Source organism: Aquila chrysaetos, chromosome 5 (assembly GCF_900496995.4).
Source record: "Aquila chrysaetos chrysaetos chromosome 5, bAquChr1.4, whole genome shotgun sequence".
Taxonomy (NCBI): Eukaryota; Metazoa; Chordata; class Aves; order Accipitriformes; family Accipitridae; genus Aquila; species Aquila chrysaetos.
The window spans coordinates 29,339,176-29,365,641 of record NC_044008.1 but is presented as its reverse complement, the minus strand read 5'-3'; the positions used below and the strand labels follow the sequence as shown (position 1 = coordinate 29,365,641).

Below are 26,466 nucleotides of genomic sequence, written 5' to 3'. Positions count from 1 at the left end.
AGGAAGGAGGTGATGAAGGACTGTGCTCAACAAGGAGGTAAACTTCAGCTGTGATAGGATTGCACGTGGAGTGCTGTTGTGCTAAGATCTGCTCTTGGAGGTGTCTTGCAGGTAGTTCTTGCAGTTCCAGGATTTCAGTGAGTAGACAAGTGAGACTGTCGCCTGATAGGAGAGATCCTTTGGGATTGTGATAAGATGAAAGAAGAAACTTGGACTCTTTCGCCTGGACAAAATTTCTCTAATCTTGGATTATCATATAAGGCATTGGAGTTTACAGGAATCACTAATGTCACCATATTGAAGTTTTAATTTGCCATGATGTCTAAGTTTGCATAAAAACGTACTTGTGCTCGGAACAGTATCTTGCACTTTTCTAGATGTTGCATGTTGTAGAGAATCTACATCTTCCCAATACCACAGATAGTACTTTTAATAGTGAGCTAACTCAGCTGTCAAGGGGAGAATATAGATGCTTCTCTGGAAGAGCTACGGGTATTTGCTGTGGGTAGAAAATTGGCCTGTGCTTTGCTGTGAGTAGGGAGAATCAAAATGGACTGAATAAACAGTCCTGTTTGCAACCAGGAAACTTGGGCATCAGCAGCTTGATGTGTGTCTAGATCTGGACCTGCAGCCTCCTGCAGATTCTTCATCAATATACAGTATGTAGTGTCCATTTAGGATCTTGGGTTGCACTTGGCAGCGCGTGCTTTTAGCTTGATAATAACTTATTCTCGAAAGCCTCATTTCCATTAATGAGAGTTGTTATATTCAGGGTTTGAGTTGGGAAGTCTATGTAAAAACTCCTGTGTTCTGAAAACTTTCTAAAGCTTGGTTTCAAGCTTTGAAAGCTTGAACAACTGCTTTTCAAGTTGTTGTTGATGACAAAATACTTGGTCATTGTTAATTTGGAGCTAGGTACTAGCCTGGAAACCTGTCAGTATCACCAGTGAAACCTGCCTCTGCTACTTCCATAGTTTTGCTTTGCCCATCTGTTATCCCCTGACATCTTTGACCATTACAACTTAGAAGATAACCTTTAGATAATGTCTACCTGGGAGCCTTGCTTGCAGTTTATTAGCAGGACCAAGTGGTGCTTAGTTTTAGTTCTCCAACCGTGCGCCCAAATACCATCTCTCTGCTAAGTTCCTGCTCTTTCAGGAAGTGAGACCTTTCTTTCAAAAACTCATTAAAATGATTTAAGAGTTCTCGGTGTTGAGCTGGTGTCTTGGTTTGCAGTAGCCTTTGTGCATGCTAGTGACAAAGTAGTCTTACTTCTCCCCCCCCCCCCCCCCTTTTCTTTGCAATTCGCTTTAACACAGGCTGAAAGTGAGCATAACAGCAGAGTATATATAACTGAACGTAAATCTATTTGGTAAATCCAAGAGCAGTCATTATAAAAGGACACACAACAGCTCAGTAAAATGCTCTTTTTTTCCTTTTATTGTTCTCTGTTTCCTCCGCACCTCTCCTATGTACATAAACAAATAACTTACAAACCCAGCACTTACTTCCATTGTGTAAACTGCAAAGAAGTGGTACACAAATTTAGATACTGTTTACTGTGAGACAGATCGAGTAGCATTTTGACTGTAACCCTCAAATTGTCCCCAGGTCTGCATAGAGCCTGTTAAGTAGTGTTGTAAGTTATTGGTATTTTATATGTAGGCTTTTGGTAAATAAAGTCTTTTTTTGGACATGTGACAGCTATTTCAATTAGAGGATGCTGTGAGGGCACCTGTCTCTCTAGGGACCATCATGTCTTAGCTAGGGACCATGATGAGGGTGGGAAGAAATGTGAATCTGGGCTTGTTTGGCCAGGATTGCGGTAGGTGTTGGAGCTACTGGATAGCCAATGCTGTGATGACATATACAGGACAGTAGACCCAGCATTTTCTGAGAAACAAGTCTGAGCTAGGTCTTGGGAAGAAAAAAGCTTCTGTGCTTGAGAAAGTAGAGAGGGAACATGAACAAACTAGAAATGGGTTCATTGTATGTAATGATTAATAAATTTAATGATTTAATGATTAATAAATTTTGGAGTGGAGTTGTAGTTTCACAGATAGCTGATCTCTTCTTACAAAATGCTGTTACCATTTTTGAAGAGAGGGGTTTCCCCCTGGTCCCCTGCTCTCAGCCCACCATCCCCTTCCCTCTTCTCATATGTGGGCTTGCGACCTCTCTTGGGTTGGATCTGGAGCTCAGCAAACCCTTCTGTCGGTCAAATTAACTCAGCAGAACAGTGGGAAACCAACCTAGCAAAAGCCTGAGTGTGCTTTCTGCCATTTCTGTGAATTGAGCTGGAGGCATAAGAAACCAGAGGTTGCGGCAGCTTGCTCAAAGCTGGCGTGGCGTTCATGTAGATGCAGGCTGGAATGCATCTGAAGAAAGGCGCTTCTGTGTAATTTTACTTGGGTAGCTGAATTTCATATTTATTATAAGTCTTCATGCTTAAAGTATTTAGCGTGCATAGTTTTTTTCTGAGGGCCAACCACTTTATTAGTTCCTTCCAAACCATATTTTCGCTGGCATGCACATCATAGCAAGTCATCAGTGTTTCCGACTCAGCACTTCTCCCATTTCCTGGTGATACACTGTATGATACTGCAACACCTACTTCGTTACATGCAGTATGATTGCACCCTGACCCTTCTCTATACGCTAAAATCGCATGCTTGTGTGAGTTGATGCTTCTTTCTCGGAAGTCTATATACGATGCACATCACCATGGTGTCTGAGCAGCTATATTGATGAGGTTGCTAAATTGTCAAAAGATTTGTGAAGTGTTTTAAGCATTTCCTTAAATATTATTCATAAACTACTGAAACAAAACTTTGTGCTTTCTACATTTAGCAGGGATTTATTTCTATCTGATGTAAACAAGTCACACACATGCACTTACTTTGTCTTTAAATGTCAAGGTATTTTTCTAAAAAAGAACAGCAGGAGTTTTGGTTTTTAAAAGAGAAGTAGGTTGATCAAAATGTTTACTTCTGGCTCTTTGTTTTTTGTCATCTTTTTACTTTTTTTGTTACAAAATAGCAAATTAAATAGATTCTGAAATCAGTACAAGATGGCAATTTTGATATGAGGAGATCAAATGGCTTTAAAGCTCCCTGTTTTTCTCTTCGTAGCAGTGATAGCATTGAGTTAAATTGTTATTTGAGAGTGAAGTTCCACTGAGTAGTGTTGTGTTACAGTAAAAATAAGATAAAATAGTAAATGGTCTGCAATTTGAGAAGATCTTGTTTAAAATTGGTTTATTACTTTAAAATCAGATCCCCAAATTTTAGAACCCTGATAACACCCTCTCTTTTTAAATAAGACTCTTTTTAGCATAAGGAAGGGGTCTTCAAAGAGCCGTTGACTTATTTAATTATAGATACTTAATAATAGTATCACTCAAATAATACTGTTGATATATGGATGGATTCTACCTTTGTGATCCATTCTTAGAAAGGACTCAAGGATTCTCCTCAGTGTGCAGGACTTGCCCTGACAAGGGGGGCAAAACCACCTTCGTGATGCCTGATTTTGATTTAGGACAGTTACTGGGGGGAAAAAAGGGTGAAAAACAGAGCAATTGATGGCATTAGGCATGTATTTTCTTCTAGTGTTTCCGAGTTCAGCAAAGTGTTGTGCAGCGCTTCTCTTTTTCTTGCATTGTGGAAACCGCTTGACTACCCTGCAGAGTTCAGTGTCACTGAACGATGCAGAGGGAGATGCCAAGGCTGGTTCTTCCCCTGAGGAGGCACTAGGATGTGATTTGTATTTCTGAGGGTTGCTTGGGGCTAAATGATGTTTGGTGCAGCTCTGTGAAAAACCAGTGTTTATCCAGATAACTGCATCATTGCTGCTGTAAAGTCAAAATTTTGTTTGGGAGTGACCTATGACGGTTAGTCCATTTATTCAGAGGGAGTAGAATAAAGGTACATGTAAGTAGACACCAGCCATTTATTTAAAATGATCTTTTGGTTTGTAGAGTTTGAATATAATTGAAATTTTCTGTGTTATTTTAGGCTGTTACTTCCTTGATTTTGTCATCTCTGTTTTCATCTTGCTGTCAGTCCTTAACAGTATATACGCAGGTTATAATTGTGTTCCTCTGCGAATTTGGAGGATAGCAGAGAAATACATGCAAAAGTAATTCTGTTGGTGCTAATAAGAGCACTTCCATGTACCGATACGCAGTGGAATGTAAAGGAATATTGCATGAATGCTCAAAAATGTGGAGATTTTTCCTTCACAGGTGTTCACTGTCCCAGTCACAGAAGAGTGGATGTTAAGATCAGCTCACCTGCAAATACCATGCTGATCGCGCAAAGGAGGGAGAATTCCTGAAACACAAAGAAAACCTGTGTTGTGAGGCATTATAAACTATATTGGGATACTGTGTAATGTTGCAGTGAGCTAAAAATCTGCTTGGAAAACTGTTGTTTAATATCAAGGGTAGGGTATTGTTTTTTAAACTTTCAATAGATATCAGAATTTCTGGGGAGCTATTGGAAAGGAGCATATCCTCACTTTGAAGCTTCTTCCTGGTAGGTGCCACGCTGTTGTAAATTTAACTGACCCTAGGAGTATTGGTCTTTGAGAGCATATAAGAATAGGATTTATGGTTCTGAGTTAATAAAATATGCTGATGCCACTGTAAGCCCTGTTTAGATAGACAGCAGTAATCTCTGTTGAGCAGTATGAAACCGTCTGTCTCTAAGTAGTGGAAACCTAATAGTTCACAGCAAGGTTGTACCACATCCAGAGATGAGAAAAATGTGTCTGAAGTCAGAGGAGTTTTAGCTGCATGGTTTTATTTTCTTGCGTAATTGCGTTCTTTCTCCTGTGCTAATATTATACATCATGTCAAGTAAACAAGATACCCAAAGTGCACAAAGGAAAAAGTGCTTTTTAAAGTTCATACCATACCTTAGTTTTGCTAGCTTTAGCACAAGGAACAAGATTCTTCTGAATCTACAAGGTGAATCTGAAGTATGTGGAATTGGTGTTAAAGGTGGAGTATGCTCTGTGTTCATAAAAAAACCCCATTCAGTTCAGTAATGAGATACATAAAGAAGGCTAACAATGTATTGCCACGTTGTGTGTTTTGTACAGCGTAAAAATGCTGTTTCCAAGTTTTTATCTTTTGTGGAAGGAGTTGATAGAATTATATGTTTGGAATTTGTAATTTTTCTATTGTGTTTGAAATATTTGACATTTAAATACGTGGTTGTATTTACATATGTTGCATTTTCATTACAGCTAATCCTCTTGAAACTTGGTTGGCAGATGCCTTAAGCAGTTCTGTAAAATTGGGACAGATACAGTATTCTGCAACCTTGGAATCTAATTGCAAATAAAGAACATTTTGTAATTGTATTTTTCCACTTTTTAAGATTCCCACTTTGAAAATTTCAGAGAGAATTGCTGTGTGTAAACAACAAGGAAATAGACTTTAGTAGGGAGATTAATATCTGAAAATTCGCTAATAGGCACCTTATTTTAATATAAAATATTAATAATCTAGATTTTATATGCTGTAAGCATAAAGATTACCTCTGTATGCTACTTAATATATTAAGTAAACAAGTCTGTGTGAAGAAACCATTCTGTGTGCATTATGAGGCATATGTCTTTTTACAAAAGGCAACAGTTTTCAATATTAACTCTAAATGATTGCTTTATAATTTGAAAGAAGAGTAGAATAAGAAATAATTTCTTTGGCAAGTATTATGGATTTTTATAGTCCACAAATACCTGGCATCCATATGTGCTGGAGTTTTGGTTTTTTGTTTTGGGGCTTTTTAAAACAAATATTCTCAGCATTTTTTCACCACCTTTTCCTAGCTTTCGATTTATTCAAACGGTGAAAATTATAGCTAACTAAACATATTTTGTTCTGTAAGTGAAATAGCTAACTGAACAAATACCCTTAAGTTCACAGAATTCAACTTGAATAGTCACTGAATTTAAACAGTCCAAAATACAAGAAGAAAATCTATGTAACTGTGTCATCTATGTTTTATGACATACTCAATGTAAAACTTGACCTACAGTTCGGAGTTGAATTTTTTTTTTTTTTTAACTCAGATAAGATTACGCTTAGAACAGTATCCAACAATTCCTTCTCTCTTCAAAAAAATCTGTTCTTGCAGTCTACTGCCTCTCGTGATTCATCCTAACAGTGGCTGGATTTGTCCATTCAAACCTCAGGTACCGCACTGATGCTCCTTAACCAGGACAGCACTCTCCCTGGCGTCCCGTGCAGGGCAGAGCCACAGGCTCTGCTGGGAGCGCCACGTTAGGTAGCAGTTACATCCTATTTAGGTGTTTGAACTTAGGTAGGATGAATCTGATTTTAGTATTGTGCAACAGCGAGTAAAGGTGGTCCAAACCTCATTTCTTTGACCAGGCGTTTCCAGTTTACTGTTTGGCTCTGGGTCCGCTCCTTGTTAATCCCTTCTGCCTCTGCTTTTGCATCTTCTTTTAATGTACATAGTTCCCCGGAGGTACCTGTTTTCCCTGGCAACGGTGTAAGTGGACCTCCAAGTTTCTCACCTGACAGCTTTTCAATACGTGTACTGTTACAAATCGTTCACGCCTTTCTTCTGGTAAGTTGCTGCTCGGTGGCAGCGATTCGTATTGAAGTGTCCGATGGCTGCATTGAGCCGGCTGCATTTTCCATACAAAGCTTGTCTCCCTTTTGAAAAGTAGAGAAGACAGTGGGAGTTTATGCCTGTAAGTTTATTTACCAGGCTTTTCCGTACATGTGTTTCTCACGCGTTGGCAGTTTGTTTCAGTCGCGCTGAGGTCCCGAGTCTCCCGCTCTTCATGGTCTCTCCTCATGGAGGGAGGATTCCCCCTGCAGTCACGGTGGCGGTTTAAAATTGGGCTGGATGAATGGACTTGTTACTGCTTTGTAAGCTGAACCCCAAGACACAGTATCTGATCCCCGAATACGTAATTCGTTTAAACACCGCCAAGACAAAGAGCAGTAGGTCCTGGAGGGATAAATGAGCCTTCAGCTCCTGCAGCGGCCGTGTTGGGGAGAGCTGTGCTGGCCTTCAGGGAGGTGGCGGGAGTCCGCCCTCGCCCCTAAGCGCCAACACGGTGTGTAAGGCTTATTTCCACCTTTTCCCCATTTCTGTCACTCTTAGACATCGCCTCGGCGGTGCTGTGCGGGGAGCCGGCTTCCAGCTTTGTGCCGGGCAGGAGAGGGGTGATTCCCTACCCCAGCCCCTGACCTGCCCCTGGGCGGCCGGGTGGGACGGGCATCCCTGCGGTGGCGGAGGGCAGCGGATAACGAGCAGGCAATTAAGCGGCTTAGTAAAAGAAGACAGAGGGTTAATGCTGTACGCTGCTCATCTTCGATTTTCATGAACTCGTGCGGAGGATCCAGTGAATCGGGAAGTAGGATGAAGGTTATCGCAATTTTGACGCAAACACTTAAATGGCTAATCTGTTTCTAAATGGTTATGTTTTTAATCTCAAGCCTCTTTACACGGCTGAGCTGCTTTTTTTTTTTCTGACTTGACTTTGTTTTATAGGGGAAATATTTCTGATCAGATTGCTTAAGCTCTGAGCTGTCATGTAAATACGTTCTGTCAAGTATATAATACACATTTTAAAATTTGTCTAAATATTTATGCTCTTGAGGGGATCACTGTAGCTCTCAACAGACAGTTACAACCTAGTGAGTAAATAAATTGTATTTTTCTTTTTTCAAGTCTGCATTGTTTTTGCAAGAAATTGTAACTGTTTGAAAGATGACTTGAATATCACAAAATTGTGCAAGGTAGTTTTATTACTCACTTGAGAAAAAAGAACCTCCCGTCTTTCAGCAGTGCCTGCAAATATATATGTGCACGTACATATATTTAAATTAAAATGCTTCTCTTTCTCCTAAAAACTGAACAACAAAACATGAAGTGAATGAATTCACATGTGCCACCACATTTAAAATTATCATTAGAAATGTTGTGAAGCACGTTTTCTGTTATTTTAAATTTGCTTCCAGTATGTGCTCCATGGATTATTTTTTTCTTATTTTAGTAATTTTCCTGCCTGGGTTAAAGTGGTAAGATCTGTGGTAAGATCACGGAACTTTTTAATTAAAAAAGAAAAAAAAAAAGATTCAAATTAAAAAGTTCGGTGAAATTCAGTGGAGCAAAGATTGTTAATTTTCATTCATTTTCGGGTAATGAACCTTATTTTTCCACACTTGTATGAGAAGGAAAATTTTTAATACTAAAGTTGAGAATGTGGTTAGTTTGTAATCAGTAAGAGGTATAACAGCTGTGATTGGTATCAGGCACAAGATTGCTGTAATGTTAAACACCTCAGAAACTGTTCACAAATAAAAAAGGTTCTCACAGTTTAAACCGGTGGAAGTATGTTTTGGATGCTAGTCTGTGGAAGTCATAATAAATTGTATTATCCTTTCTTTTTACTTTGTACAATAATAAAGTATATCCAGAGAAAGTAAATCTGTGATTTTAACATCTTTTGACAAGCACATTAGACTGTAGAAAGAGCATCCAAGTTGGGGCTCGGGGCATATGGTGCTACCTTCTGCTAGCATAGCTCCAGAACAAGTCACTGTGTTCACCAAGGGGTCATATTCAGACTCTCAGGTTCCTCTGGTCTGGGGGAAAAAACACAGTTCTTCTTCATAGGGAAAAATCAGAATGTAAACCACAAACCTCACTTCCCTGAGATACCTTCATTGTGCAGAGAACACAGAGATGCTCTGAAATGTTCTGCTATCAATCAGGTTTTTTGTCAAGGCATTCAAGAAAGCCTTCAGAGAAGTTAAGCTAAACAAAAATTGTGTTGGTTAATAATCCACAAGCTAAACAATGCTGTAGCACTGTAAATCCTCAAATTAGCCTACGTAAATATTTATAGCTGTTTTTTAATTCCAAAAAGAGATATAATGCTATTTTAAAAGAACAGATGTTTATATAATGATGTGAAATTGTTGAAGCATTTCAAACTTACGTACGTTCAAAGTATTATTTAAATGCCTGTTTCGTGAATAAGTAGCAACTCCCACAGACTTAGTTTTCACATCTTCCTAGATTGTCTTATTTTGTTTAAAGACTGGTACTTACGATAGATAATCCAAGTGTTGCATATCTTGGGAATTCAACATATGGATGGGGATACGGAAGGCATTAGTTATATGAGATTTGTTGACCAGCTTTTAATTCAGATTGTCATTTTTAACACACGGCGGTGCAGATGGTAAAGTTTTTACTGTCCATCAGAGCCCCAGTACCTTAGGGACAGCTGTTGCTGATAAATCTTTTTTACATGCTTTAGGTCAAGAGTAGTCAAACCTGTTACAGCACCTGCTTCTACATATGCAAATCTGTTGTTTTGTCATTTCATTAAACAAGGAAAGGTAGTGGTCTCTCGTGGCCGTAAGTAAGCCTGGAACATAGCCCGTACAAAATGAAATCTAGCAAAAAGACAACTGAGGTTTCTGCAGTATAGCCATGGGATGCTGCTTCTGTTTGGGGGCTTTGTTTCTGGAAGACTGCCTGTAATTTGGAAGGAGGGTAGAAAGACAAGTACATGTTCGGAGGCGAGAAGAAAAGGGAAGGTGTTTGCTGTCATTGACTGTAGGGTAGTTGTGAAGTTTGACATGCCCAGAAGCTAGCGGGTGCCATGTGGGGCTCCCCTACACTGCATACCTCCGTTTTCATCATCTGGTAAGCCTGCAGCATGATTTCCGGGCACTGGAGCATACAACATGTCTACTTCGGTTTGGAGCTGATTGATCCACGGTACGGAACATGCTTGTGGGATCTTCCCTTGCCATAGAAGAACATAAATGATTGAAATGCTTTCTTAAGAAAGAAAAGTATCATTTGTTTATGTACTTTGGTGCCTAGCAAAAAAAAATTCCTGTCGAACAGCAGCACGCTGCGGGAGCTGACGGTTTACTGCACAAGGTTACGCGTGGGTTGTGGAAACTTTTAAGCTGTTTATATTTGTTTAATCTATCAGATATAGAGAGAGTTTAAATCACGAGGAGGAAACTTCTTCATTTATTGCACTTTGCAAGTAGGGCTGTGGCATGTAATAGAAATGGGACTTAAGGATTGTTTTTTTAAGCAAACTGACAGAAGATTTTATCCTGCACTGCCATAGATTGCTGTGGGGGAGAAAGGGAAATAGTAAAATTGATGAACAAATGTTGCATGCTGTCATTTTAGATTATGTTGTTTTGCCATGAAGTTGTTGCTAATTTTTTTAAAGATACTGTAAAATTCCGCTGTTGCGGAAAGTACCATAGTAGCGCTGTCGACTGTGTTAATTATTTCATTCCAAGGCCATTTTGTCAACAGTATCTTAATCAAGCCACCAGCAAAAGTGCTTTTTGAACATTTTGTGGAGAAAAAAGAATACTGCCCTGACCTTTCGACCTTGTCAGCTGAGTTTTCCCATTCTGACACTAGGCATTATTTTTCCAACGGTTGGAAGTTTAACTCTTCAAGGAACCAGATATCATTTTTATTGGGATATTAATTCTGGTAGGTGCTAATCTCATCAAGATTTGCAGACATTTTCCTTCATAGGCCATTCTGATTTGTGGCTTTTTCTTTTCACAGCAGTATTAAATACCAAACCTTCTCTGATATGGAAGTTCATTAGAGATATGTCTTTGATGGCAGCCCTTTCAGGGCTTCAGTTTCAAATACCTTGATGTAAAGCTTAAGAAGCCATTGTGTTGTAAGCCCTCCTTGATGTGTCTTATTTAGATCTGCATAGTAAATCAAGGAAAGTAAATAACAAGGCAGCAGATGGAAGCATGGAGATAAGGCCAGTGAACAATTGTATTTGTATTTTGTTATGATGTTGACAGGAGCTAAAATTCACTAATCTAGTTCAACTGATCTGCATTTCAAAGAAATCTCATTTAGCAGCAACTTGAAGGTTTGGAGGATAAAGTTCTTTTATTGCAGCTTTTATTGCATTCTTTGCTAATTTATCTGGTCAAGATTTAGCCTTGCTTACTTAAAGCAGCAAGCATGTTACAAGGAGTCTTAAATACTACGAAAGCATTAATGTCTAGACTATGAACTGAAGGTAATTACATATCCAGCAGTGAATAGGCTACGTTTAGGAAATACTGTTGTCCAAATGGAATTGCAAGAGAAATGCAGATAAGGTATTTTCCCCTGTTTTTTCTAAGTGTTTTTTTTTTTTTTTAATTTTTTTTTTTAGTGTGGGGAAAGTGAATACATAAGCAAATCTAAAATTATTAAATATTAAAAATAGAATTTCTTGAACTGTGAATTCAGTTTTACCATACTTTGCTGCTCTGTTTACAAACTGATAGCTCATATTAAGGTTTCATTTAATGATTACCCTCCTGTACCTATTTAACAAACCTGTTAAAATGTGGACAATAGTTTAGTAGAATGATGGACTGCAATTGTTTTTCTGTGCACTCTAAATGAGGTAGACAATGTATATGTAAGTTATGTACTTTGTATTAGCTAAAGTACAGCCATGTCGTCTGGAAAAAATGTGATAAATCTATTGTACAAATCAAATATGATTAAAATGAAGAATGATGTAAAGTAGAATTTAGGGTCTCCGTTTGGAGTTTTAAAAGAGTTATTTAATCTTAAGGCCAAAAACCAGCCTGTTACTTTGATTTACTTTTCACTTTATAATATAAATACTAACAATGGGCTATTTAGAGAATCGATCACAAGCGTGTGCGTACCTATGTACAGATATAACGATAATACGGTAAAGCGTGCCAGACGGGTGTACACCCACTCTAATAATGGGGCCCAGTTCTCTTAAGACATGTAAATTGAAACCAGCAGCTGCTGCACTTTAATGCTCTAGTCCTTGCTGCCCTTCTGCAGCCCGTCCCTTGTCATGGGGCCCACACCTGTGCCCCGAGGACTGCACTTCCATCTCATGTGTAGTGTGGGTCTTCGCACTTCTTTGTAGTGTGTCTTTGTAGGCTGGAGAGGAGCGGATGGAGAGGCAGCTGGGGATGAGGGCACTTGGTAGGCTGCAGCGATATCTGATAGCTTTTGACTGCTGGAGTCTGTAGGCTAATCAGATTATGGGGTGGTAAATGCTTCTTTAGTAGTAGTACTGGCTTAAGCATCTTTTGGTTCCTTCTCCTCGTTGTTGTACCTCTGAAGATGCTTGTACAGAGTGGTTTGTGGGTCTGCAAGGTGGACTCTCAGGTTGAAAACAGCTTTTACTTTGCCAGGTTACTTCTAATCTAGACTAGTTCCCTGGCACGGCTGAGCACGTAGCTCCGTGCACAGTTGCATTGGCACAGCTCAGTGACCAGTGCTGGGAAGGGGGACATGGTGCTGCAGCTGCCTCTGCCACTGGAAGAAGTGTTCATCAGTCTACACCCCAAGACGCACCCAGCAGTGCAAGCCAAGCCACATCATGATGGTCTGGTCCCACCTTTATCCAGGCCACGTCTCCCCACTCCTCTCTTGCCCTGTCAGGAATGTCCCCATTTTGGTCAAAAGTTGATGACTTGTTTTGCAGGACTGTTTTCAAATAATTGAACTCCCTGATCTGTCTCACTTAGCAATTGCACTGATGTCCAGGTCAGCACAAGGAAGGAGTGGGAGTCTGCAGCTAGAGCTGAAGAGGAAGGTGAGGGAAGTTAGGGCAGCTTCAGCCCCAGTTCAGAGTGGCTTAAGTCACTGTGCGGCTGCATCCTGTCTGGAATCTTGCCTTTACCCCTCAGACCACCGTATGCTCTGCATGTGTGAAATGAAGTAGACAATACAAAAGCCAGTTATTCAAAAAGGTGACTTGCGCTGCTTTGTGAAATAAATACATACCAGCCAATAGAATGATGACAATAAAATAAATGAAACTTTCCTAGAAAACTCCACAGTGTATCTGAACGTTTGATTACATCCCAATCTGCCAACGTTCAGAAGGGAAATTTTGGACTTGAAGATGTCCCAAGGATGTCATCCTGCTTACAGCACCCAGGAGCAAACAGGTAGGTCCGCAAGAGCAAGTCCCTTCAGGCACAGCCGTGTTCACATTTTTAGATTAGATCTTCCTTCTTTTGTATAACAATTTAAATCACTGCCTCAAATAAATGTACGCTCCTACTGTCTGGCCTGCCACAGTCTCCAGAGTTTTATCAAGTGTAGTCTGTTTTTCAAACATCATGCCCTTGTACCTTTGGCTTCAGCATCGCTCCATCCCATCTAAGCCCTTCCCGTGTCCCGGCATTGCCTAAGGTGACAAGGAGGCATCCCGGCTGTCACTGAATGCTCGGCTCTTGTGCTCCTGTCCCTGCTGGCTCCACGCATGTGTTGTGTTCCTCACAGGGCTGCAGGAGGGGAGGGTGTTTTCAGCAAAAGGGAGAGTGGGAAACCAAATAAAGAGGAAAAGGAGGAATAGAGAACAAAAAGCCCAATGAAGTTTTATGGAATTTCTCACATCTCTCCCTCTACAGAAACCTTTTGCACCCCCCCCCAGTCTAGGAGTGCCACAGCACTGTAACAGAACTGTGTGTTAATTAGTGATCTTCTCTCAGGTGATAGGGATCAAAACCATTTAGAGATGAGGTGGATTAAAAAACGAAACTTGAATTCCTGCTATTGTCATGTCAGTGCCGGTGTTGATTGCAGAGCCCTGACTGACTGAATCTTGTGTGATGCTGCATGACTGGAATCGCACTGAACCGCTCAGCATTTGTCTCTTCAGATCCTGCTGCGTGTCCCTGTGTTGTATGGCAGCCTAACGTTGGAAAGAGAAGGGCAGATAGAGCTGGAAGGAATATCGGAGAAAGGAGGTGGCACTCTTCCCACTGGGCATTGCTGGAGAAAAATATTCTGAGACATACTTGCCACAAGAAGTACTATGCAAGTGTACCATTATCTATTTAACCTCCCCAAGCTTGGATGTTGGTTTAACAACAGTTTACCAACCATTCCATCTGATTGTCCCAAATCCAGCATTATATCTTTGTTGGCAGATTGCCCGATAGAGCTAGTTAGCCTGTGTCCTCTATCATCTATCTCATATATAGCATTTACTTTGGGATGGTAGACAGCTAGCCACGCAAGGAATTATTTAGACACAGGTCTTACCTCTGTTTTCATCCTCCTACAATTCAGTTTAAAGGTTGTATTTCTGGTCAGTACATTTGTTTTGGGTTTGTGTGTCAGGGTTTTGGCAGCAGGGAGGAGGCCGCAGGGCCGGCTCCTGTGAGGAGCTGCCAGAAGCTTCCCCGGCTCCGAGTGGGACCCGCCGCTGGCCCAGGCCGAGCCCGTCAGTGACAGTGGTAACACCTGTGGAGAACAGATTTAAGAGGGGAAACCTGCAGCAGGGGAGGAGGTTGGAATGTGAAACCCTTGTGCAGGCACTGAGGTCAGTGAGGAAGGAGGGCATGCCCCCGCAGCCCGTGGTGAGGCGAAAGGCTGTCCCCCCCGGCCCATGGAGGGGAGCGGAGGCCCCCAAGATGGCCGGCGCTCCACGGGAAAGCCCGCGCTGGAGCAGTGTGTGACTGAAGGACTGCTGCCTGCAGAAAGGACCCATCCCAGGGAAGTTTGTGAAGGACTGCAGCCCGTGGGAAGGACCCACGCTGGAGCAGTTCATGGAGGACTGTCTCCCGCGGGAGGGACCCCACGGTGGAGCAGGGGAGGAGCGAGGAGTCCTCCCCCTGAGGAGGAAGGAGCGGCAGAGACATCGGGTGATGAACTGACCCCAACCGCCATCGCCCCAGGCGGAGGAGGGAGAGAAAACTGGGAGTGGAGTTGAGCACAGGAAGAACAGGGTGAGGGGAAGGTGTTTTAAGATGTGGTTTTATTTGGTAATATCCTTGTTTTGATTTGATTGGTAGTAAATTATATCAATTTTGTTTTTTCCCCAAATTGAGTCTGTCTCTTGCCCATGACCGTAATTAGTGAGTGATCCCTCCCTGTCCTTGTCTCCACCCATGAGCGTTTTGTTATGTTTTCTCCTTTTCATCCCATGGGCTTGCTGGAGTGAGGAGTGAGTGACGGTCTTCGTGGTGCTTTGTTGCCAGCTGGGCTTAAACCATGACAATATTTTAAATAGTGAATAAATCTGCAAGAGAAATGAATATTTCTCTTAACTCTTATTGTCAATCCAAATCCAGAAGTTAGGAAGAGTTCAGTATACAGCTGATGAGAGGACTATATTTTAAAATATTAAAAATCTTGGTGGGTTTTTTCAGGTCCTGCAGGAGATTTATATGAAAGTATAGGGAAGATTATTGGTTACTTCAGTAGCACCGATGCATGAGCTCTAGTAGTAGAAAGACCATTTTACCTGCAGTTAGATAATTTGTCCTGCCTTTCACTTTTTATTATGTCAGAGAAGGGAAGTAGTGCCAACTCTGAGGTTTTCTGAAGTACTGTTTTTTTGATCATAGCGTAATAAACTTCCTTAAATTGCGGACAAACCAGACAGGTTCATTGAGTTTAACAGCACAACGGTTAGGGAAGTTTGCAGTATAACACCTTTACTTCTTTAATTATTTATTAATTATTTGTGTATTTGTGTCTTTTGTTGCTGTATTTTAATACATCTTTCTCAACAGAGGTTTCGGCGTTTACTAGCAAAGCAATGATTGTTTTTGTGTGTTTATGTTTTTGTGAGATAAGATTTCTGGGTAAAGGCTTTTAGATAAACGTGGTACTAAAGGCACATGATTGTAATACTATATTAGATTGACTATACAATTACATATGAGAGTAAATACTATTGAATCTTAAATCAGAACTCCAATTCAGGCCTTGGTTGTTGATATGGTATGATTTCAGGCCAAATCCTGCTCTAGTCTTTTAGTTAGTTTCACCCAATAGGCTATAGGTATTGAAAGTAAAATTAATAGGATGCTTACATACAAAAATGGAATTATATAGCAAATTTAGTCAGGGATTCGAGCCATTGGATTTTTTGTAAATAAGATATAGAATCCTGAAACAATTGAGAAACTTACTTGTATAGTCTTCAAATACTTTTACGTGTTTTTCTGTAACGTACTCTAAAAATACATGGCAGTCATGAGAGAAAGTATTTTATCAATGCTTATTTGGGATGGCTTTGTAATGCAGCTGTGGCTTTATGAATTGCCAAAAAAGTACTGTAATGGTAATGCTAATAAGATCACTTTACCATGTATAGCTTTGACTTTGTGTCTTGGGTAACTTACGGAAATGGGGTGAGCTTGCACACAAGCATAGCTTTTAATATCCCAAATTAATATATGTGTACTCTGGAATATGTTTGTGCCTTTAATCTTATAGGTTACTTGTATCACTGTGCTGTTTCAGAAATCAAAAACAGAAGCTAAAAAGTTATTCATGTAAAAATTTCTTCATATATCTTTGATATAAGTGGATTTCCACTAGGAGTATTATTGAATTAGGGAATATATGGAATAAATTTTTTAAGTGGGCATGAATGCTCGTTTAATATTCATAATATTCAGATGGGATTATATAACAAGTGGCTGAAAAGAAAGCATTCTTAGTTTACACAACTTTTTGGGTGACTTGATTCCCAGTGGTTGCTTATCAACTTTTCCTCCTTTACATGCACTTCTGTGAGAGAGCCAAGATCATATTCATGGGAAGATTTTGTAAACTTTTTGATTGCAACTTGAAGCCATGTATGGAAAGAGTGAGAATCACAGCTTTTATCTGGCAACCAGTGGGTAGCTGTTTTCTAATACTTGTTCTCATGGCATTCTTTCTCAATGTTGAAGTAGTGGCAATGGTAATTCTGAATTGGTATTACTAGTATCAAATGGTTTTTAAAGGGTTTATCCTGTGATGGTATTTTACCTGCTGTAGTATACCTGGAGTCTGCTTCTCTAAATTTTGCAGTTCTGTGAGAAGCTTGTCTTTGCTCATATATCAATGCTAAGACATTTGGTTCTTGTTTGCTACAGCTTGCTCTTATTTATAGTTAGTATCACAGTGATGTGCAGATATCAAACAGAACTTGGATTCCTTTTGAGCTGGATGGGTTATATTCCTACCCTTAAGATTTTTGTTCTAAACAGAGAAATTGGACAAATGGTAGAAGGGAGAGGTGGCCTAAAATGTTGCTATAGGCCAGTAGTACATGGGTCTTTGATCATTAGCGTGCTGTACAGTGAATTTTCTTTCATCCTCAGTGTAGCCATTTGAGCTGCAGAACTAAACAGAACAGCAAACATCGTAGCAGCCTCTTTTGCAGAGTGTAGAAGTGATGAGGGGGAATAGATAGAACAGTAAACATACTTTGATCTGATATATCAAGCTGACCAAAAAAAGTATCAGTAATTCAAATTCCTCACTGAAGGGTCTAAAAAGAATGTTAATAAATAGGTCTGTGCATAGGTGTAGTGGAAACTTTCTGATTTTGGGGTGAAATGTTAGGGTATTAGTTCGTGCATTTTGCAAAAGGGACTTTGGTTGCATACTGGTGTCTGAACAAAGTTATTTTTGTGCTGTTATGTTTTTTTGTGCTAGTACAGGCGGCTGCTTCGTATAATGTGCCAATGCGTAAGTCTCCATATAGGGATACTCAGTTCACAGACACAAAGATCTGTATCTAGCAAGACAGCAGAAAGGACTGGTTATATTCCTTTGGTACACCTGGTAGGTACGGATAGAATTAATTAACTTAGTTTTTGCTCAAAAGTGACATGCCAGTCCATGACAGCAAAAAGTGTTTGTTCCTGATGACAGTCATTCACTTTCTGCCAGTTCAGAAGGCTTCCCTGAAGGAATTTTAATTGATCTGCACTTACCCAAAATAAGTCAGAAACACTGCTGTATCCTAGAGATTAAAGCAAAAGAGAAGATATTGGAATACAGAGTATATGATTTTTAAGGTTTGCTTTGAGATGAAACTTGGGACATGGAGATGCTGACCTGCATTTATACGAGTGTTGAACTGAGTGGGAGTACATGGATGAAGTTAGAGGCTCAAACACATGAGACCAGCAAACAACTTGAGAAGCAGAACCTTGCTTTGTAGCCCTCTGCCCTGGCTGCTTTGGGACTGTGGACCAGGGAGAGGAAGGCTACTGCTGCTTTACAGTAAGATTTTGCTACCTCATTTGAGGGTTGTTTTTTTTTTTTTTTTTCTGTGGTGATGCTATTTTGGAAAAGTCAATCAAATTTTTTAAGCATGTAGTAAAGTACAGAGAACCATGGGAATTCACTTTGCAGTTCAAAAGGATCTAGCCTGTACTTCAAATGCAAGTAAGACTAGACTCCCTGTGTACCTAATGCAGTAATTCTGGTTCTTGTGTGGTGAATGTATTGGTGTAAAATGGACATAAGAATTTGTTGGATTAGCACTAGCATAAATAAATATACAAGGAGATAGGACTAGTCATCCTGGTTCAGATCAATGGTTCACCTAGGCCATTTGCTGTCTCGAGTGAAGGCTCTCTTCCAAGGGTACCTCTGCTCTCCCTTTTGACTCATGACAACTCCTTGCACCATCAGCATCCTTGGGAAGAAGTCCACAGTTCTGTTACCCATTTTGTGGAGAAGAAACTCCTGTTTTTTCTTTGGAAGTTGAGTTTTACTAGGCAGTTCCTGAGTTCAAGGGATAGGGAACCAATGATGTCTGTGCAACCTCTTCCATCTTCAGGCTTCTATCGTGCCCTCCCTTAAGTTGTCTCTTTTCCAGTCTGGCTAGTTGTGGCGTACTGAATTGTTCTTCATATGGAAACCATTCTAAGCCTTTGATTGTGTATGTTTTCTTCTCTGAACCTTTGCTAATTAGTTCCGTTGTGTTCTGTGCTGGACACTAAAGTGGAACACGATTTTCAAGATGGGGATTAATACAGCGGCAAATGATGTGTTATGCTTTGTTCTTTATTCCTTTCCCTGTGACTTTTAACATTCAGTTTATGGTTTTGACTCTGACAGAGTGGTGAGTTTAAGTTTTCATGGAGCCATCCATCATAAACCCCTGGTCTCACTTTCTGAGCAGTAAGATGTAGTGCAATAGAGAGCTGTTTTGTTTAACAGAAGATTTAGAGTATTTATCAATAATGGGTAGCCAAGATGATTTCCAGTGAACCTGTGTTCAGCAAATTGTGATTGTGTGCTTGAACCCTGCCAAAAGTATTCAAAATTTCTTGGTGGTGCAAAATAAGTGATGAATAATAGGAAGTAATCTTTCAGTTTGTACACTTATGCTTTTTAAAGTAATAGGATCTTGTTGTTATGAATCTTGGGAGTGGAGTAGGTGACTACTTTACGTGTTTCATACAAAGAAAGAAAGATGTAAAATGTGTGGGATCTCTTCCGAGGTATGCAGTACATGTGTGTAAGAATGCCCCTGAAGTGTGTTTTAAAGAGGCGATTGGGATACCTTGCTATAAAACACAATAAGGATGCTTGCACTTACCGTGTTCCTTTTCCCTTCTTACCCTTAGATAATTTCAAGTGAAAGTTAAGGACCTTTTGTCCTTATCTGCCATAGAGGTGACAGACACTCCTGGAAGGAGGACCAGTTTGAGCAAAAAGGAAAAGACCATCCCTTCCGACAGCACGGCAAGGTGACTAAGTGACTCCGAAGAAATGTAAGTGATTTATAACTGAACTGTGGCTGTGGATGTTTCTGCTGTGGATTTATATGCTCTGTGGGAGGAATACAGTACCATGTCACTGAAATGTATTGCTTATAGATGTAAAATATGGTTTAGGAAGAAATTTGTGGAGTATACAGAAAATATGTACTCCTATGTTTGTGTGATGGTAAGCTATACTACAATTTTTTTTTTCCAAATGGCCATTGTTAATGGAAATGAAGTCCTCTGTCATAAACCTGTTTTTGTACTATTTTCTGCTCATCTAGATCTGAGTTAATTTAGATACGTAGAAGCTAAGCAGCTGAATCTCAGTCAGTCATCCTAGATTCTGCTTGCCCTCAGGAGAGAAGCAGGCATCTCCAGAGGCCGATCTAGCTCATCCTAAAAGTAATGCCTAGGGAATTCAGTATTACTCCTTGAGTAGCTTGTCTCTCTGTTGGCCGCTTAGCTCTAGCCTAAGTGTTCAATGAACACTTTAACCTGGCACGTTGTGTAAGAAGCAGAGCCAGCTTCTTTTGTCCTCCCCATATTGTTGTTCTTGTCAGCATGTATAGCCGTTCATACATTTGGAGAGTGGATCTGGCTGAAAATAACCAATTACTTGTACGGTTTTGTTTTCAGCTGGGTTTATCCCAGCCTTCTCCCATATGGCTGTCCAAGGGCCATGACTGGTACAAAGGGTGATGGGACTGGGAATTAGCAGCCAAAAAGTGTGGGGGAGTGTATGATAGCTTCTTTTGGCAGCTGTGCTAGTTTCTGCAGTTTAAATTGCTGGGTGAGCTATAGTCTCAGACCTTATAGATATTTTTAGTGTTCTGCCATTTGTAAGAGTGGAAAAACTTGAGTGAGGCACCCTTACTTATTATCTAATGGGGCACTACTGTTTTGTTGTGCATTTCACACTGTGGTAGTGCAGGGTTTTTTATTTCCTTTGTAAATTAAAATTCAGATCCTCAAAACCAGGAAATGGTCACAAATGCCTAGCAAGTGAACAGGTATCTTATAGTAATTTATAGCATAGGCATGATACTGTATAATTCATATATACATACATAATTTCTGAATCTCAAAAATGCTAGCCTGATTTTGTATAGCACCAAGCATGATGTGTGGGTTGGGTGATATCGTATGATTAGCGGTTGGACTAATTTAGGCATAAGATCCTTGCCTCTCCTGAACAGTAAAATACTGAATAACGTTTCATTCTCGCATTAAATACCTGATGGGAGGGTGTAAAGAAGACAGAGCCACACTTTTCTCATTGGCGCCCAGTGACAGGATGAGAGGCAATGGGTACAAATTGAATACAGAAAATTCCATTTAAACATAATATAAAAAACTTCCTTACCACGAGGATGGTCAAACACTGGAGCAGATTGACCAAAGAGGCTGTAGAGTCTCCATCCATGGGGATACTCAAAACCCAAGGGGACATGGTGCAAGCAGCCTGCTGCATCTGACCCTGCTTGAGCCGGGGTTTAGACTACATGATCTCCTGAGGTCCCTTCCAACCTCATCTATTCTATGATTCTGGGAATATTTATAGGTAAGCGAAATCAGACAAGATTCCGCTATTTTATTTTGTGATATTTTAAATTTTCTTTTTTTTTTTTTTTGTATTTTTCCTACTTTGATGTATTTAGTTATTCAGTTTAGGCTTTTACTTAAGTTTTGGCTAAAGATGAGAGATGGCAGAAGTTGTGAGCTTTCTAAAATGTGTTAAATTATATTTAAAGACTTGTGAATATAACTATGAAAATGACATTGAAGTCTGTGAAAATGTTTTTTAGCTATGAATTAGCACCATAATTCACGTGATGTGGACCGTCACATGATGGGGATTTTAGATGTTTAAAATGAGTATCTTTTTCACTTGATCCATGGAAAGGAAGATATATTTTTAGTATCATTTTGTGTTTGGAGAAAAAAAAAAAAAAAGACAGAACTAGGGCCAAAGCCTTGGAGGAGAGATCTATTAATCCACAATAGAAATAGCTGTCTTCCTGAAGTCTTGTCAGAAGTCAATGAGACCTATAAAGTGGCCTCACAATTTCATTATAAGCTCTGTTTTCAGGTACTTGCAAACAGCCATTCTGGGACAGTCCATAATTCAAGTGGATACCAATGTCAACATGTAAAAACTGGGCAAATGTACAGCGAGACTTCACAATATGGTCTTCCGTCTTCTGTGAATGTGTGATTCAGGGGCTTCCTTGAGTTTTGAAATACAAAAAAGGAACTCTCTCTTCAAATGTCAGTTTTCTTGATTTTCAGCTTTGCTTAGTTTGGCAGACATTTTCTGTCCACAGTTTTGCTATAGGCTGAATGTCTTTGCAAAAGCTTCTGTGAGATGGGTGTATCATTTCTGAAAATGGAAAAAAAAAAAAAAAATGTTCTAAAAAAAGGTCTAGGAACTCTCTGCTTTGCTTTTGAGCAAGGACTTGAAATTTGAAAGTGAAGCTTTAATGGGTTATAAGATGTGCCTTTTGCCATGCCTCTGAACGTCTATCCTTATTGCACTGAATTATAAGCTTTTGAAAATTGCTGCTTACTCATAATCAGAAAAGGCATATTACTTTGTCAGCATATTCTGAAAATATTCTCTGTATATTCTTAAGCTCCTAGAAATGATTGAGTCTGCCCTGGCTTGGAGATCAAACACTGTATGACATTTCAAATGTACAGATCCCTTGTTATTTTCACAAAAGGGTCTTTTTTGAATTTTTCTGGGACAGTGTATTTTGATTTTTATGCTTGTTGAGAATTCTGTTTTTCTGCATCTTACACTTACTTTTCCCATGTACTCTTTGAGAAGGATGTCAAGAATGGGATTAATTTCCCCTGACATTAGTCATTTAAAAACATAGGTGGTATAAATCTGAGCTGGTCACTATAGACTTCTTCAGTCAGTGGAGAAAGTTGGAGGCTTCCAGGGGAGGATTCCGATAGCCTGTTTTTATGTTTGTCTTAAGATGAGATGATTCATCCTTTGGAGATGCCTGTTTCTTGTCACTGACAATAAAAGAAGCCTAAGGTGACCGGCACAAATTTAGACATCTAACTTTTCTATTAAATGTTAAAGCAGATAAATTCTATCTCATGTGACATCATGTGAGACTTAAGAGGCAGGAATGTTACTGCTGACACTGACAAAAATGTCCTGCTTTCACATAAGTAAACAAAATTATTTTTAAAATTATTTCTTTGTGGTTATGGTGATACATATGAGCTTATTAAAAGGACATTTTCCATATTGCTTAGACATTGTATGTAACCATTAAAATGGCATCTGAGGAGCTTTTTTTAATATTAACTATGAAATATCAATACATTTTGAGTTTTTTATTTTGTCTCTACATTGAGAAATGCAAATGTTTTAACTCTGTTACTTAATTTCTAGTAAGATAGTAAAAGGGATGTATCATGAGATTCTAGCATTGTTGCTTTAGTATAGCTTGCAATAAAAGACTGAAAAAATCTGCTGCTAATATAACAGATGAAAATGTGCTTTTAGCTAATTTTAAAAAGCAAGTAATTAGGTGACTTTCCAATTTGAAAAAGATTGTTTTACTATGAACTCGTATTGATAATGTGTTCTATTAAATGAGATTGTGATGAAATGCTATTTTCCATTTGTATTGAAATACTGTAGATTTCTTTAGTAATTTAAACTGCTGTCTGTATTTGACTAGAGGCAGCTACATTGCCTAACATAGCATGATAACTTACCACTTTCCTCAGTTCCAATGTTCATGGATAAGGGCTGTATGTGGGGAGCACTTTCTTGCCATGGAGTAGTTGAATGGTCTAAAAGGCATTAGAAGGAACGTACATTGTTTCTATTTGCTTTTTAGTTAAAATATAGGCATATGACAAAGAAATTGTAGTGTAACTTATTATTAGATGCGTTTTTGTGGCTAATTGACATGTATTTGAATTATTACCTTGGATGGCTGGACTTACCAAGACTTACTTCATATGTGTTTTTAACATCACTGTGCTGAAACTATGGACAACAGTAGAATATGCTTCAAAGATGGTGTCAGTATTATGCTTGGCCTGTTGTAGGAGAAATGCACATGATTGCTTATGGTAAGCAGTATTTCTGTACTTCACTTAAGGCTGACATTACATTGGGCTGTATCAAATTTGTCTTTCAGTTTTAATTTTGTTTTGAATATCACTTTTTGTATCTGGGATGTATCTTTCATTTTGTTTCCATATTTTCATTGTTATTTAGTTAAATATTTCATAGTAGTGGAGCGCATGTATAATAGTGTGAAACTACAGAGAATACCTGACTTGTGGAATCTACATTGAACCTGAGGAAGGGATTTATTTTTTTAAAGTACTTGCCAGTTGGCCTAAAGAAAGTGCTTTTAGACAAGGGAAGCATTCTCATGTTAATAATTTTTAGGTGCGTTCTCTCTCTGTCTAATATTTGCACAGAATAAGGTTCACCAGTGTTTGTATCTCAGTATCAGGAAGCCATGTGCTGTAAACATGAACAAAATACTTCCCTCAGAAATGCTGTCATATCAGTACTTGCTGGCCAAGATTCTCACTAGTAAATACACAGAACTTCACTGAAGCTGACAAGCTGGCTCTTTATGTAGTTGATACAAGTTTTTATAGGCTTGATTTTTTTTTTTCACAATTGTTTGGCTTTATTTGAGTTGGATTTATAATATTCCTATCTTTCTGCTACTTTAAGAATGTTTAGTTTTGAATGGCATTTTATGCATTATCACAAAAATCCACCAAAAAGACCCTAGTTCTGAGAAAATGAAAAGGGCAGTTCAGCCAAGGTGCCACTAAACAGAGGATGTTTGAGTAGTGAAGAACTGTGTGTATTTGTATTGAACTATAAATTTTATTTTGATTGACATTGTCCTGACCCTGTTAGAGAGTTCAAACTGCCTAGATCCAACATGCTGAGGATATCTGGGTCCAGTGAATGAATCAGAGTATAGAAACCTGAGGAGTATCCATTAAAGAAACTCATTAATGATTGCTTCAAAATTAACAGAGCAAATATTGTCTACAGCACAGGCATCTAAATCAGCAGGGTTTTTTTAATAATAGAAAATTCCACCTGGGGTCAATCCCATTCCACGTAGGTAGCGCATCAAGTTCCCATCACACTGTTGGTCTGACTCAAGATTCAAAGGCAACCTGAAGTTTCGAATAGGGAAAAAGGGAAAGGTGTTTTGATTGTTGCAGGTGTTTTTAGAAAGTATAAATATGTACTGATAGTTTTTTCTAAAACTACCTAGGTGCTATGTGTTTTGTCTCAAGTTGCAAAGCAGACAAGAGAGGAAGGAAGACTTCTTACCAGCATGTCTTCATTTCTTCAGCCTATATAAGCTCTCATCTCCAGTGGATTTTGGATAGTTAGATTGCTGAATTACTTGGTTGAGAGCATCGATTGATTAGACCTTATGCCCATTCTGACTGTCAATTTTCTTCATTTTCTACTTTTTGAGACAGGAAGTTATATTAGTTTGATTTGAAGTATCTTTCCTGTGGTATAAGAGAATGAAAGAGGGGTGGTAGACTAAATAAGGATGCCAGCTAAGCAGATACCTTTTGCTGAAATGATGATTTTATAGACTCTGGTGTCCTCCTGCATGCGGTTGTGGTTCCCTGGCATTGAGCCGTTCAGGAATTGGAAATGGTATGAAACATGCATTTGTAATGGAACACAATATTCTTCACATAATATCAGTAAATGTTTTTATAGGATTACTGTCTGTTGGTAAACAGCTGCAGTGTTATGCTTCAGAGGTAGAAGCATTTGAATGGTAATGAAGGGATTCTGGTATACAGTTAACAAAGCATGGTGGGTTCCTTTGGGGCGTAAGTCATGACATATATAATAATAGTAATAATACACTGCATTTCATCTGAGGATTTCAAAGAACTTTATAGAAAATATTAATGAATTAAGTATCACCTTAACCCCCTGTGGAGTACTGCTAAGACTACTTAAATCTTTAGGTGGGCTGAATGCAGAAATACCATACCATTTTTGCTGTATGTCAGTTATTGTGCCTTTGCTGCACACGGATAATTCAGGAAGCTTCAGTCACATGTATCCTGATCAATATTTTTGACATGGAGATGTTAAGCCATAGAGAAATAGATCGACTTGGTACAGGCAAACAGTAACTCCAGCATAAGCATCCCAACCCCAAAATCATCCAAGCTTGGCTGCTTGCAGTGATAATTGGCTCAGGCTGCTGGGTCTCTTTGGATTCTGCCATTGAGTTATGTGCATCCCCTGAGCCATGTGGGGATTATGCCCAGACCTTGATTGTGCTCTGTGATGAAGATAATGTTTTTGACTGCTTTGCATGAAAAGAGTTAACTTCAGACACCTGGAATGAATAGTGTTGTCACTTGCTATTGTACAATTTGAAGCATTGTATAGTATTACAGAAGATAACACTGTGCAAACACAGTGCAGTTGGAACCTGGCCATTTAGAGTAACAATTTCATGAGTTCTGATATGCTGTTATATGTGTATGTCAGAAAACCAGCATTTTTATATGTGTTAAAACCATCGGTCCAAGATACACTAAACAAACAGCTTTTCAAGGGCAAGACAGTAGTTGCACAAACACTGTAGTTGCAAAGTAGAAGAGCAGAAGCCATCTGTTGTGTAGTGTATTTTGATGAAAACATCCATGATGGAAACCAAAGCTAATTAAACAGTTATTCCACAATGCAATTTAGGTTTTTTTAAATAATCTTATTTAGAAAATTGGTTTGGAGAGACAACTGTAAAAGACACTTTGGTTTTTGCCCCATCAGCACTGCTGCCTGTTTAAGGCCGCCTTTTCTACATCATTGCTAAGGACCGTTCACTTGGCTCTTG

General features: G+C 39.3%; 1 protein-coding gene across 1 annotated transcript in view; it reads left to right on the top strand.

Moving 5' to 3' along the window:
* Nucleotides 1-26,466, top strand: part of FOXP2 (forkhead box P2) — a 437,299-nt gene that overhangs the window by 49,050 nt on the left and 361,783 nt on the right. Inside the window, exon 2 of the mRNA XM_030015359.2 lies at nucleotides 19,430-19,576. The gene's annotated coding sequence lies outside the window, so the exon portion shown is untranslated. The remainder of the gene's footprint in view (nucleotides 1-19,429; nucleotides 19,577-26,466) is intronic.